The following is a 9,639-nucleotide window of genomic DNA, read 5'->3' on the forward strand; positions in this document are numbered from 1 at the left end:
CCCCTCTACTTCCAATCCAGCTCCCTGCTAATGTGCTTGGGAAAACAGTGGAAGATGGCCCAAAGTGCATGGGCCCCTGCCTGCATGTGAGAGACCTGGAGGAGGCTCCTGGATCTGGACTGATCCAGCTCTGTGTATTACAGCTATTTGACGAGTGAACCAGTTGATGGAAAACATCTGTCTCTCTGTTGTTCCCCCTACCTGTAGCTCTGCTTTTCAAATAAATATTTTTTAAAGGGGTGGGGTCCAGTAATAAATCATAAGCCCTAAAGGTTAATTATATTCTTTCCAAATAGTTTTTCACAATACACATTGTTCTTTTGAAAGTTAGGGACACTGTATTGTTAAGATACTACTAAACACTCAAAATTATCTCTGCAAAAAAGTTTAAGAAAGAGATGTACCTAGTGGAAATAATGTCACCATAAAATGTGTCACAAGAAAAGTGACCACACCTGCAGATTCCAAGTGCTTATAAATTATTTAAGTCTCATTTTAATTGCCTTAAAAGTTTACAAACAAGAAAGGGGGGCAAGTTTCTAAATTAACTGTTTTAGCCAAGCAAATGCAATAGTACACTGATTATATGATTAAAGAAAGGATTGTGTGCAGCGAACTACTGACACTGTTGAGAGCTCCGGGGCTGCCAAGTGGGAACACTGCCGGGGCACACTGCGGGACTTCCTGGGCCTTCCAGGTAGATCAGACTCCTCAGTCTGTACAGAGGATCCTACTTTCAGGAAAAAGAGTCTTTCATTTTATAACTGCAGAGGGAATAGTAATTAAATTCAATTTTATTGACAAGAAAAATAGAATGATTCTATAATGAAGCAAGTGGTAGGTTCCATCTAGTTTGCTGATACAAAAATCTGTATTTCCCAATTGTGTAATGCCCATTAAGTATATGATGGAATTTAAACTTTAAGAGTTTTTGTTTGGTAATTACATATACATTCTTTATGATCCCTATTATACTATTTACTGCAGCTATTTTGGTAACCAATTATTTATTTATTTATTTTTATTAATTATTTTGCATTATGTGACAGTTTCATAGGCTCTGGGAATCCCTCCACCCCTCCCCCTCCCCTCCCCCCTGGTGGATTCCTCCACCTTGATGCAGTATTACAGTTCAAATTCAATCAAGATTCTTTCCTTGCAAACATATACCAAGCATAGAGTCCAGCTACTTATTGTCCAGATGGGTTGAACAGTTTCTTGGGGAGACCATTTCTGGTCCGAAGTTAGAGCTGGTAGAATATCATCCCAGTCAATTAAGAGTCCCAATATAACATCAAAAGCAATTTGCAATAATATGGAATTGACATGGTTTTGAGTAACCAGTATGTTAAAAAAAAAAAAAAAAAGCAAGTCCTAACCACAACCTATCATTAGCTCATTGACATTTCAATTTTAGTTTATATACAGGACCGGCTGCTATATACCTTAAAATGGCTATAAGGTACCATTCAGCTGTCTCATGTCTATTTCATTTTAGTATTTAGCCATTTGTTGTGTTGAAGTATAATTTTGCTGATCTTGGCAGATTTTAGGATAATCTAGACTGGCTTGTAACTCTAACAAGATATTTGTCGACAATTAAGGTGCAGAACATTTTTTGGGGGGGGAGGGGTGTGCAGGAAAATCCTCAACACCATGGTGAGAAGTAACTAATCTTTGTGTCCCACCCAGCGAGGCATGAGCCAATCCATGCCAGCTCTTTCCTGTCAAATTTCAAGCTCTACTTTCTATTGTTTGTCTATTTATTTTAGGTTTTTTTAGTTTGTATGATTGTTTGTTTGCTGTGAGGGGTTTTCGAAGCGATCCCGATGGTCATTGCGAGGGAGGGCGGGGGTCCAGAGGTGGAGCCAGGCTCGGACCAGAGAAAGCTCTCCTCCCTGGTCCCGAAGGACATTTATTGTTCTTCTGCTTCTGCGACCGCTCAGGGCTTCTGGTTGTCTTTCCGATGATGTTGGTTTCTGCACGGTAGTGTTTGGACTTCTTCCATCCCCTGAGGAAGCTCCGGTTGGGGGTGGGTGACCTCAGAGTACTCGGCCTCCGAGGGCATCCAATTCCCTGTGGCCTCCTTGGCAGTTGGGATATAATCCTTGTTGCTCGTATTAATAGTTTGTGGTGAAGGTCTGGGAGTCTTCATGGTTGGGATCCAAGCTTCCTCCTTACCACCTGCTCCACTCTGGAGTGCCCCCCTGCTCCACGCACATGACCTCCTGTTAAGAGGTTGTCGGGATCGCACCCGATTCCCCCCTCATGCATTGGTATAGTAGTTTTATTGTTGTTTAGTGCCGCTTTGAGTCTGTTGTCTATGAATTACCAAATTTGATCTTGATAGGCTATATTGTACTTTTTTCTCACTCTTTTTATGGTCCTGAAAGATTTCCCTGCACTCCCTCCCCATTACAGGTTAACATAGCGTATTGAGGGTATAGTAGGTTTTACAGTTTTTCGATGTAGATCTTAAGTATTCTGATATTAATTGTTGGTTTATAGATTATATCGCATTATCTTATTGCATTGTAACCAATTATTTATTAAGAGAGCTCAAGAGAAACTTTTCTCATGAAAAGAAAGAGAAATAAGGGCTGGTCTTTAAAGAAGTGTCATTTCATTTTCACAATATTAGGCTGACAAATTCTCTTATTAATCCTGAAGCAAGACAAACACACATCATCACTTGAGATATTCAAAGCCTATTTGTAAAATTCATATTAATATCCAACTTAGCGGCAGATGTCTGGTAGTCAAAGTCCTGTGATTGGAAAATGGACCCAGACGGGGCAGGTGTTGGTGCAGCAGCTAAAATGTTTGCCTGGGCTGGCGCAATAGCTCAACTGGTTAATCCTCCGCAACTGGCAACCCATATGGATACTGCTTCATGTCACAATTGCTCCTCTCCCCATCCAGCTCCCTGCTTGTAGTCTGGGATAGCAGTGGAGGATGGCCCAAAGCCTTGGGATCCTGCACCCACATGGGAGACCCAAAAGAAGCTCCTGGCTCCTGACTTTGGATAGGCTCAGCTTCAGCCATTGCAGTCCCAGCTCTGCTTCCTACTCCAGTTTTCTGCTAATACCCCCCCAGAGAGGTGGCAGCTGATGACTCAAGTAGTTTACTCTGCCATGCAACATGGCAGACTCAGATTGGGGCCGGGATCCTGGCTTCAGTCTGGCCCAGTACTAACTGTTGCAGGCATGTGGGGAATGATCTCGCAGGTAGAAGAACTCTATATCTCTCTGCCTACCAAATAAGTAAAAATCAGTAAACACAGTCTTCCACTGGTACATTCCCCAAATGCCTGCAACAGCCGGGGCTAAATCCAGCAGCCAAGAATTCCATCTGGGTCTCCTTCTACACAGGCAGGTCCTACCCACAGCAGGCACCCAAGTACCTGGGTCATCATCTGAGGCTTTCCCAGGCACATGAGCAGGAAGCTTGGTTAGCAAGCAGAGTAATCAGGCTCAACCTCAGGCTTTGGAATATGGGGTGTGATATACAATGTGGGCATTTCAAGCTCTCACTTAACCCAACTGTACCACCCTGATAGCCCTGAGTTAGGTACATCATAATATGCAAAATTTAAGTGAAAGCAGTCAACTTAACTCATCCAGCAACTAAATTTCTTAAAGCTCTTAAAAATTCTATTCTGAAAGTATAAACACCAGACAGCATCAGGCATATTGATAAAAATACTGCTTAGGTTATTAATAGAAGTAACTCCTTATCTTAAAAAAATCTACTTCTAAAAAGCAGTCACCCCATCTCAAGACATACAAGGAACGGGGCTCGGCAGCGTGGCCTAGTGGCTAAGGTCCTCGCCTTGATCCCATATGGCCGCTGGTTCTAATCCCAGCAGCTCCATTTCCTCTCTGTCTCTCCTCCTCTCAGTATATGTGACTTTGTAATAAAAATAAAATAAATCTTTAAAAAAAAAAAAAAAGACATACAAGGAACATAACAGCCAAAATTTGAAGAGATGAGCCAGAAACACCATTAAGAACCTTTGCATATTATTAACTCCTATCCTTCCCACCACCCTGGGAAGCAGGTGCTACTGATTCCCAATTGACATATGAGGACTCTGCTGTTAGCTCGACGAAGTTGATCAAGGATGGCGAAACGAAACCCTGGACCTTAGAGACCCACTCGGAACCACCACCCTTGACACTCCCTCTCTCTCTCTCTGAGGCTGTGATGATGATGGGGCCACGAACACGGAACCCAGTCTCCTGCCTGCTGATGACAACAACCCTCTGAGCAGTGGCCACCTGCATTCCTTTACAGGAGAAAACCAGTACAGCTCAGCTTAGACACCTGTCCAAGGTCACAGAGCCAGCGAGGGGTGGGTGTGACACTCCCAGATTCAGTTGTACACTCAAGAAAAAAGGATCACACCATGAAATTGATAAAACAATCCCCACAAGGCTTTGCATAAGTCTTCCTGGCACCCTCAGAACAGGCTGGGGCTGGCAACAGGGACTTCTTTAAGACAGCACTCACATCTCAGTCACTTTTCCACTTTGCTACTTTGGGGCTGATCATAAACACATTTCTGCTCTTTAAAAAGAAATCTTTCTGTAGCAACTTGGCAGATTTCAGTACAGGAACAGTCTATTCTTTAAAAAAATTAAATTTAGCAACAACTTATTCTGCTTAGTCTGAAAGAGAAGGAGAAAATGAGTTACTAAGAGGCCTTTCCTGTACTTTAATATTTCAAAACATGTTTGGTTTGGCCTAATTTGAATCTTGTGGACAACTAGTCCAGAACTGGATTCAATCGCCAAGCCAGAGTTAACTATTTCTCAGATTTTTAACTCTTATTTCAAACTAAGTATGTGAGATACAGGACTTTCATCTAGCCAGTTATTTCTATTTCTGAGCCACTGACAATGGAGAAACCAAATCTAATTAAGGAGTCAGCACATTGTTTGAAGAGCAATCAAGTACACAAAAGATGGACATCAAATGAAAAATAATCTACATTTCTCTCAGCATCATTAACATACTCCACTTGTGTCCAGTGCCTTAAAACTAAAACATTCTGTGCTGTCATGCTTCCCCAGAACAGAGGCTAGCTTTAGATGAAGTGTCAAAACTGGATTTCCATCTTCCCTTACTGTCCTCCAACAGGTTCAAAGGCTTCCCAACCTTTCCCAATGAATTCGTAATTTGCCCAAGAGGGAACACCAGAAACTAATTTAAAATAAAACTGCTAAGCCATGCCACTAGACAAGCCGTCTTCTCTTCATCTCTAAACACACTTTGAAATTAAAGATACCGTTGGCTTTGGTTTCACTGAACAAAAAAAGTTTCACTTGGAAGAAGACATACCCTTTAGCCAATTATAACACTTCTGCAGGTCATAGAGCCCACCCCTCACATCGCTTATCACGGCTCACTTAGCATCCAGAAGACCAAAGCATGCCATTACCAAGTATTTTCTAAGCATTCTAACGCCCCGGTTGTAGGAGTCGTGCAATAATACCTAGACACACAGCGAGGCTAGCAAAGAGGGAGCCGAGGGGTCGGGGGTGGGGGTTGGGGGAGGGAGTGTTAAGAGGAACGAGGACGGGAGGGAAAGGCATCACTCGAACCCACGCGGGACCAGGAACGGCTAGATCCCCTCCTCCTCCCTCGCCCCGGACGAAGACCCCAGCCGGGACTCACCCTTCTGCGCACAAGTGGCCAGCGGGTCCAGCTCCGAGACGGGTCGGGCGGCCACGAGGGAGGGCCCGTCTGGGCCGCGGGCGGGGGCGCCGGTGCGTCACTCGGGCACAGGACAGCGGGTCCCACGGCTGCGAGCGGACCGAGCGGGAAACTGAGTCACGGCCCGCGAGGCGCAGAGTGACCGCGGGGCGAAGGGGGAGGTGGAGCACCCCCCTCCCTCAAACGAGCCCCTGCCCCGGGAAGAGAGAATAAAATCGGGGACGGGAGGAAATAAGACTGACAAATCAATCTCTCAAACGACCGGGAGCCAGGCACAGACTTTAATTCAAAAGCGGGGAGACGGAGCCAGGTCTGGAGGGGAGACAAGAGAAGTGGCTCTGGGTCTATCCCATGCCTTTGCGGTCCCTAAGCAGCGAAGGAGGCTTGCTGAGGGGAAGTTGCAGCGGCTCCCGAGGAGGAGGAGGAGGAAAAGGAGAAAGAGGAGGATGTTACACCGTAGCAAGTACAGCCAGCCAGCCATGGATCAGAGGGGCGCTGCGAGCAGGGGCGGTCGCGGCGGGGCCAGCGGCGGCGGGCGGCAGTACCGCCTGCTCAGCTCGCTCAAGACATTTAATTGGATTGATGGGTTGTGCAGTGACTCACAGACTTTACAGAGTCGTACAGCAGTCCCCGCCCTGCTGGACAGGAGAGCTGCGGCGGGGACGGGCGGGGGGGAAAGCGGGCTGAGGGAGAGCCTGGAGGGGCGGAGGCGACCGGGAGGGCGAGGCCTTAGGTGGGGCGGGGAGCGGAGAGGGGACGCCCAATGGACAGGCCCGCCGCCCCGACGGGCGTGCACGTCGACCAATGGCGGCGCGGCTCGAGAGGCGGCTTTGCCCCTGGCCCAATGAGTCTTCTAAGGACACTGCCGCGAACCGGGCGGGGGAGAGCGGGATGGGGGTGGGGCGAGGTGGGTGGACGTTGAAGTGGAGCTGTTGGGGGAGGGGGCGGTGGGGGGGAAAGATGAGGCGCTGGAGAGCGGCGGAGTCACTCTGCTCTCCTCGCTCCAGAAGTGCGCCTTCTGCCAATCCGAGCGCCGCGTGGGGGAGATGGACGCTAGCACGTGGCCAATGAGGAGGGCCAAGCTGCCGCGGCGAGCCTGAGAGGACGACGCGGGCGGGCCTGGCCCTCCCCGCGCCCCGCGGCGCGCTCCTCCCTCCCTCCCGCCGCTCCTGGGTCAGTCACGCAAATAACTGTGTGAGGGCTGGAGCGGCGCGGGGGGAGGGGGCTGCGTGACAGCGGCAGGGACTGCCTGGGCCGCCGGCTGCGCGCCGGCGGGAGGAGGCGGCGGCCGCGGGGGCTGCGCCTTCCTCAGCTTGCAGGCGGCGGTGGCGGCTGTTGCTCAGCGCGGCTGGGGAGCCCCTGTGGTCAAACCCCACTCCCGGGGGATGCGGGGGTAGGAGCAACTCGGGTCTGAGGGAGTCAGGTCTAACTTGGCCCTCGTCCACGCAGGACCCACGCTGGGAGACAGCTCGTTGTGAAGAAGTGGCGTGGCGTTGTGCTGTGGGTTCTGAGGAGGCTGGAAGCCTGGCGTGCCATTCGTCCCCGCGCCAGCCCGTTTGCTGAGGGGAGGCGGGGTACCGTGTGCCTAGGTGTATGCAGTGACTTTACTGAGTTTCTGGCCTGAACGAAGCTGTAGGAGGTTGCTTCTTGAACGCACGTCTTCCTCAGCTTCCTCCAGCACCACTCTTCTGCCCACTTCCTCAGCTTGAACCCTGGTGGCAGTGCTGCGGAGCAGCCAGGGCCTCTCCATCTCCTCCCTGGTGAATCCCCGGAGCTATGGCGTTTCTCAGTGTCTTGGCCGCTACCCAGTAATCATCTTACAGACCGCACCCCTTTCTACGCACTGTGCTTTGGACCTCAGTTGTAGTCCCCAATTGCCTCCACAGAGATGCTGACAGAAGCAAATAAACTAGAAAAACGTACCTCTTCCCCCACACTATGCATTTCTGCATATTGAAACTTAAAACAATCAGACATTGCCACCCTTTTCAAGACTTAAAACAATCAGACATTGCCACCCTTTTCAAACCCACTTGGAATATCTCAAGTCCATTTACTAATCAACAATAGGGATCCAAAACTAATTCGGGTTTTGAAGCAAGATTATACTTTTTACATATATAACAGACATACAAAGGTTGGAATTGAGAAGATGGCTAGTAAGTGAACAAAAGGGGTTACCCTACTGGGGCACGGCACAGCAGCCTAGTGACTGAAATCCTCACCTTGCACACGCCGAGATCCCATATGGGTGTTGGTTCAAGTCCTGGCTACCCCACTTCCCCTTCCAGTGTTAGAGTCCAAGCTGAAGCCCCCGGACGTCAGGGTGCGAGCTAGTCAACCCCCAGAGAACCACAAAGAGTGTCGCTGGTAATGCAAACAGCAAACAGAGTTTATTGCACCAGCATGCTGGGGTCAGACCGCACTTGGGGCACACAGGCCAGCCAAAGCGGGGTGGTCGGACCCGAATGAGCCCAAGACAGAAGCTTATATAGGCCCTTTGGGGCTGGGAAATACATCAAAAGTAACAACCTTAGACGTGTTAATTTTTTAAAAAGATTTATTTATTTTTTATTACAAAGTCAGATATACATAGAGGAGGAGAGATAGACAGGAAGATCTTCCATCCAATGATTCACTCCCCAAGTGAGTGCGATGGCTGGTGCTGTGCCGATCCGAAGCCGGGAACCAGGAACCTCTTCCTGAACCAGGCCACAAGCAGGGAACTGGATGGGAAGTGGAGCTGCCGGGATTAGAACCGGCGCCCATATGGGATCCCGGGGCGTTCAAGGGGAGGACTTTAGCCGCTAGGCCATGGCGGCGGGCCCAGACATGTTAATTTTTATGGCCTTCAGGCACAGGCAGCCTGTTCTGTTCCCAAACCCATTATCTATGTGGCTCATCCCATTCTCACACCCTTATCTTCCTCCTGTTCCTGGGACCGGGAAAGAATTGTGCCCTTCCCCCCCTGCACCTGGGTTCACAAAGTTGCAGGACAGCAAAGAACAGATTTATCACTAAAGCAGAATCCTCCCAAAGTCCAGGCACCTCCTGGCCTAGCAAAGTAGCAGTTTTCTCCACACAAAGGAACCTCACACTGCCCAATAATAACATTTTACCCACACTCTAACACCAGCTCCCTGCCAGTGGCCTAGGAAAGCAGTCGAGGAAGGCCCAAGGCCTTGGGACCCTGCACCCATGTGGGAGACCAGGAAGAAGCTCCTTGCTCCTGCATGCAATCCTGCATGGATCTGCTCGGCTCCGGCCGTTGTGGCCACTTGGGGAATGAATCAGGGGATGGAAGGAAGATCTTTCTCTCTGTCTCTCCTTTCCTCTGCAAATCTGACTTTTCAATAAAAATAAATAAATAAGTCCTAAAGTTTAGTTTGCTAACTGATTATGGTCATTTTAAGATCGCAACCCTTGCCCTGGCTTACTCGGGACCCTTCCCCAGTTTTAGCCATATGCTGTGATTTCTACCTGTGATCCTGAGTGCAGTTAGGAAGGTGAGCTATGCCACAGACTTCTTATAGCATACACCGTGTGTGTCTGTCACCTACCAGGGAGCTGAAATCTCTTTGGAATTCTGCAATCCAAGCAAGCCAATGTCTACTTTGGGTTTCTGGTGATTCCTGGAAGGTAGACATTATTCCATTAACCAGATCACACTGTGATAAGGTAAACAAACTAGACCCCTCTTATGGGAAAAATCTGCTCTAAATGGGTTATTAAACTACATGTAAGAATAGAGAGTATCATCAACTACAGTACAATTTTTAAAAATTAAAAAAGCAAGGTGTGACCATAAATGATTTAGTTTTTACTATTTAGCTATTTATATGATGGTAGCTAATCCTATCAATTAGATTTTTAGCTTCCTATAGAGTTTTGAGTATATGTGAGGATACTTCAAAAGGTTCA

General features: G+C 48.3%; 1 protein-coding gene across 3 annotated transcripts in view; it reads right to left on the reverse strand.

The window, feature by feature from the left end:
* The window catches only part of SERTAD2 (SERTA domain containing 2), a 204,826-nt gene extending 198,303 nt beyond the window's left edge, over positions 1–6,523 (reverse strand). For 2 of the 3 annotated variants that reach the window (XR_009245973.1, XR_009245971.1), the window contains exon 1: positions 5,680–6,523. The gene's annotated coding sequence lies outside the window, so the exon portion shown is untranslated. The remainder of the gene's footprint in view (positions 1–5,679) is intronic. The other variant, XM_058667886.1, reaches the window with a different exon arrangement.
* Positions 6,524–9,639: the final 3,116 nt, after the last annotated feature.

This window comes from Ochotona princeps, chromosome 8 (assembly GCF_030435755.1).
Source record: "Ochotona princeps isolate mOchPri1 chromosome 8, mOchPri1.hap1, whole genome shotgun sequence".
In the NCBI taxonomy this organism is placed as follows: Eukaryota; Metazoa; Chordata; class Mammalia; order Lagomorpha; family Ochotonidae; genus Ochotona; species Ochotona princeps.